The following is a 5,898-nucleotide window of genomic DNA, read 5'->3' as shown; positions in this document are numbered from 1 at the left end:
CTGGGCGGGGGGATTGCAGGGGTGAACAGGAACGTAGGAGGTTCCTTACCGAGCGCAGTGTACGATCTAGCGGGGGGACGGGCACTAACCACACGAATGCAAGTCACGCTGCGATCGGTGCAGAGACGGAGAATAAGGTGCTCTGAGGGTGGCGAGGCGAACGTCAGCTAGTCAGGGAGGTCAGGGAAGGCGTCTCTGCAGAAGCGATGCACACATTGCCTCCTTCCTCCTTCCCCCATCCACGGCGCGCGCGCGTGCACGCACACACACAAAAACACACCCACATCGACCGACATACCCACCCCATGCACTCCTTAACCTAAAGACAAGGAGAGATTACCTTAAGTATGTCTATCCGCATACCTCTTTCAGTGGCTATAGGCACCCTGTAGGTGAAAGCCAGGAACAGGACGCTGATCTGGTGGGTTCTGTAGATGACAGGCTGCTTGAGATCCGTCTCTAGGCTGATGATAGCTCCTGGAGAAGCACTTTTAAATGTCCAGATCTTCCCACTGGCAAATGGGCCAGCATTATTGCACTCACCTTCAGGAACAAGATAACCAGCATGTGAAATGACAGTTAAATGGCCTGCTGTTTAAATGTTAAAAAGTTTCTTTTAAATATCCTACTGCTTAAACTTTAAAACTTTCATGGTTGATAACTTTTTATTTATTCATTTAGAAATACCAGCTGCTGTTTATGAGCTAAATATTGGGGACAGCCGGCTAGACTGAGATCTGCCTTCATAAAGTACCCAGTCTATGAAGGATAAGAAGCAAGTTAACCGATTACAGTGAGATGTAGTAAAGGGTATTTTTATGTTATGTGTAGGCTGCCACGAAAGCCCAGAGAAAATCAGATTGGGGGTGTAAAAGACTTCTGGGAAATGGTACTTGAGCTTAGTATTGAAGGAAAAGTAGAAATGGCAGAATGAATGAGTTTAGAGAGGAGAGGGTGAGACGGATATTCCAAGCACAGGCACATGGAACCACTATAGGAAGGTGTGATGCTTTTAAAGGGCTGGAAGAACTTTCATGTGGCTGAAGCAAAAAGAATTTGTAGTCAGTAGCAGGAGAAGGAGCTGGATAGTAAACAGGGACCATATCCTGAAGGACCTTGTGTAAGAAGCAAAGGAATTTTTACCTGGATATACAAAAGTTAAAAGAGCCAATGGATTAGTAAGATTAAACAAGACTTGGGGGTGGGCAGAAGCCTAGAAGATACTAAGAAAAAGAGGATCGGGTTGGAGACATTACAGAGGTAGAACCTGTAAATGGAGCAACTATAACCCATACTCACTCCGGGTCTCCTTACCCTTAAGAGATCTACGTACATTTGGCCTTCCCATTTCCGAATCTTACTGTGTTGGGCTTCTCTCTGTCCCCATTCCTCTCTGAAGTATTTCTTTTCAGATCTGTTTGGGTATATGCAAGCTTTGGTCCTTTTTCTTCAAGAACTCCAAATACCTCAGCACTTAGTGATGCTCAATTAAGTTTACCCAGGATTGGAAGCATCATCCATAGCTACCCTTCCCTCACTGGGCCAGCTCCCTAATTGCCATTCCTATCACATGGTTCTCCCCAGTGTATGTAGCTCCTCAATCCACGGCCTCTCTTTGGGAGTACAGCCCTACCAAGCCAATCTGCATCCCTCAACTTCCTTGGGAATCTAGGGCACAAAAATTCCTTCATCTTACTATTACTGACAACTGACTAGAAATGGGGAAAAGAGACTAGGACCCCGGATGCTGACAATATTCACAAAGAATCCATGGGAAGAAGCTTGGCTGAAAAGATATGAATTCTGTTAGGATGAGGCTGAGTCTGAGGGACCTGAGGGACATCTAAGTGGAGGTGTCCAGTGGGCATTTAGGCATATGCGCCTAGAACTCAGAAGAGAAGCCCGAACAGGAGCTAGAGTCTTGCGAGTTTTCAATAAGCCCCTAGTAATTGCAGCTGTGATTGCAGATAAGTTCACCCAGGGAAAGCACACAGCATGGGAAGAACAGAGTACAGAATAAACCCAGCCACTCAGGCATTTAGGGGATGAGAGTCCAAAGGGAGCCAATAAATGGCACTCAAGTGGAGCCGAGATTTGGTAGCAAAGAGGAGGGACCTATAGGAGAAGCCAAAAAAAGAAGGGACAGCCAGGAGATCAAGTGGCTCAGGGAGGGCAAAAGAAAGGAGGAAGGGAAAGACCAATTTGTTTTGTCCACTTGGGGCTCAATTGATGACTCATTCATTGTGGAATGATAAGGGCAAAAACCGGATTAGAGAGCGAGCGGGGGAAGTCAGAAGAGAAGTGAGCTAATCAGATTTATCTTTGCAGGAAGCTTGCCTGTGAAGAGAAAAAGATAGGATGGTAGCAAGGGTTTTTGTTTGGTTTGATTTTGGTTTGGTTTGATTTTGTTTGGTTTGATTTTCAGATGGGAGAGGTGTGAGCAAGTTTATGGGCTTAAAGATACAGGTGAAGATGGTGAGCTGGGGGATCAGATCTAAAGCTTGAAGAAACTGGAGCCAATAGCTCTTTTCCTGAGAGGGGAAGGAGGGAAAGCTGGGAGTCAGAGGGACATAAACACAAAAGAGTAAGTTAAGGAACTCCCTACTTTGCAGCCTCAGTTTTCTTAGAGAAAAAGAAAGGCCTTTTCTAAAGTAAGGTCCTCTGTTGAGAGTGAGCAAGATATTGAGGTGGAAGGTTTGAAAAAGAAAAAGGAGTGGGAGAAGCTCTCTAAAGCTTCTTAGGGATTGGCAAGCAAAAAAATCATATAATTTTCACCAGCGATCCACAAGGACCCTGATAAAGAACTGGAGAGGATGAATTAGGAGACTTGCTCCAAGGTGGAGTCTTGCTGGCTGAGTACAAGGGAGAAACAAAGAAGCAAGACGGTTGGTGGGGAGGGAACAATCCTAATAGCGGCTGTGAGAATTGGATCAGAGTTCCTCTTAGCTTCAATTGCTTCTCGGCCTCTTGGCTAAGATCAAGTGTAATAGAGTCATACCTAATCTGTAAAGCTACTCTGTCCACTTAGACTTTGAATGTCACTCTTTGTCACAGCTCCTCAGGAGTCTCCTCTCTCCCCACACCCCCAGCTTCCCTGCACCCTCCATTACATTCTCAGGCAATCATTCTTCCCCTATTTTTCCCCTCAAATCCTTTTTGGAATAATAGTATAAAAAAATCTATCAAGCTATCTTCCCTTTGCTGTTAAGTTGTGGTGATACCCTGGGCCATCACTTCCTCTCTTCCAGTATCTCAACACCTATTCTCACCCACCCCTCCAAAATATAGAGTCTGGGCTCTACCTCTACCCCCCACCCTCCACTAAGACAGGTTACTCAAGTTTACCAAATCCAATGCAAATTAATCATTCCTCTTCTTACTCAGCCTCTCTCTCTGTAGCATTTGACACTGCTGAACATTTCCAGCTTCAAAAACTCCTCCACAGTCTTGGTTTCTACCACCCTGCCTTATCCAACCTTCTCTGGGGAGTTCTCACAGAGTACTCTTTGATAAACCCTATTTTCTCTCCCATCCCTAAAGACTTGCTGACCCCTCTAGCTCTCTCCATTGATGCCTGCTTCCTCAGTCGCCTCATCCCACTTAGATCCCAAATGTCACTTCAAGTCTTTATTCTAACTGCTGGCAGAATATATCTAAATATAATTAAAATAATAATAAAGGTTATCATTAACATAATTGTCTAGTCCTTCCCTTTTCAAATTTCAAAGTGCTTTCACATCATCTCATTTCCTCAGAAAGAGCAAGCACAACCCCTATTTAATAATTATGGACGCTGGAGTTCAGAGACCAATTCAAGTCCAAACTAATCTGCACCTTCTTTCTTACCTCACTTTCTTAATCTCTGTTAAAGGCAAAAAGTATCTCAATCTCCAGGGCAGAAACCTTGTACCAGTTTTAATTCCCCTCTCTTCTCCCCACCCCTGATTTCTGTCCCTAAGTAATATGGAGTCCTTCTCCCAAGTATCTCAGGTTTGCCTTCTTTGGTCGGATCTGCCATTTTAGAGATCCACACACAACTTCACTCTATCAAGATAACAAACGGATTACTGTCATCCCAACTTGGCTTACCAGCTACCACTGGCTATTCCTGCTTGCTAACTACGTACTTGAGTTCCAAGAAAACTTTCATCCTGAAAATCCTTTTAATTTATGAGAAAAGAATGACACGTTTTCAAGAAACTATCCCATGTTTTTTACCTCCTGAATGTTTTCACTTAAATCATCCTTTCAGTTAAAATGAGTCATGGGGCGCCTGGGTGGCTCAGTCATTAAGCATCTGCCTTCGGCTTGGGTCATGGTCCCAGGGTCCTGGGATCGAGCCTCCCTGCTCTGCGGGAAGCCTGCTTCTCCCTCTCCCACTCCCCCTGCTTGTGTTCCCTTTCTCTCTGCATCTCTCTCTGACAAATAAATAAATAAAAATCTTTTTAAAAAATTTAAAAAAAATTTTTTAATGAGCCAGTCATTTACCAACCCATTCACTCACCTCCCACTGCTATATGCCCACAATGTGTGGGGTCACAGAAAGACCAACATGACACAGCCTCTGCCCTCAGAGTTTATGGTCTAATAAGAAACATGTCCATATGTCCTTCAGAAAGAATGTTAACAATTAAGTCTCACCGTAGTGAGTACCTCCCTTTGCCAGGGGCCATGGGAGTGGTAGGGCAGGTCATACAGAGCCAGCATTTAAGGAGTTCATGGCCCAGCCAAAGAGACAGGAAGAACATAATGGCAGTGAAACATGGGATCCGTCCTGCCCACTAGGTTTTCATGATATTCCTGGACCAGCAGCCACAGTAACCTCGGGGTTCTTGGCCCAAGTCTCTCCTGCAGGGGCTGGGCAGAGCCTCTGCAGGCTGAGCTATTCCAGGAACAATGAGGGAAACATTTGTAGGAAAAGGAGAAAGAAAAGAAGGTGAAAAGCAGATGGGCTCTGGAGACAGCAGGGGTGAGAGCTGGTCCCCAGGGTAGAGAAAGTACTGGTATGGTGGGCTGGCATGGGAGGAAAGGGTTCAACCGAGGCTAGCCAATTTGAGTACATAAATGAAGGAAAACCCTCCAAACATGTCGCTCAGTGTCTCAAAACACAGTAAATGCTCGGTAAAACCTTTGTGCATTTTTTATTATAGAAAATACAGAAAGGCACAAAGAAAGTAAACATTTATTTATGATAGAATGACTACCAACATTTCCGCCATACATAATTTATTCAAATGGATTGTTTCTGTGGAATAAGAGAGTTCAGCAAATGGATGTGCTTCCAAATGGGGTAGAATGAATTTTGGAGTTTCCTTCAGCAATGTTATGTGTAAAAGTTGCCAACCTTAAAAGCAAATTTTATCAGCAAAATGAGTTTATTTGGGAATAACAGGAATTACAATTCAGGACAAGCAAGCTATAGCAAAAGCCACAGGCAAGTTCAGAGAACAAAGGACAGTAATGCTCTTTTATAGAGCGAAGGGGGGAGTTGGGAAGGGCTGTTATAAACAAAAGTCCACTAACGTAAACTTTGAGTTGGAAGTGTAGTGGCTTTTCATTGGCCCAGCTGTGACAGTCTTGCGTTGTGGGGGCCATTGCTGGACAAGGAGACAACCTTTCTTTCTCTTTCCGGGGTAGTAAAGTAGGCTTCCTCCTGTTGAGAATGCAAGGTACATCTCTTCCTGATGGGTCTACAAAGGGCTGCAGTCAGTGGTAGGACCCGAGGGCTCCCCTTCTGGCCTCCCAACTCCATTTTAAATGAGGTTTCTTTTATTCAGTTTCCCAAGGTAAATACGCCTTATCATTTGGTTAAAATGTGGCTAATTATGGCAAGTAATTTGATTGAAGATAAAGGAGCTACAAGAAAGTTGATCTAACCACTATATCCAAACATGTATT

Source organism: Mirounga leonina, unplaced genomic scaffold (genome assembly GCF_011800145.1).
Source record: "Mirounga leonina isolate KUSES-001 unplaced genomic scaffold, KU_Mleo_1.0 Mir_84, whole genome shotgun sequence".
In the NCBI taxonomy this organism is placed as follows: domain Eukaryota; kingdom Metazoa; phylum Chordata; class Mammalia; order Carnivora; family Phocidae; genus Mirounga; species Mirounga leonina.
The sequence above is the reverse complement of the archived record's forward strand: the minus strand, read 5'-3'. Positions refer to the sequence as shown.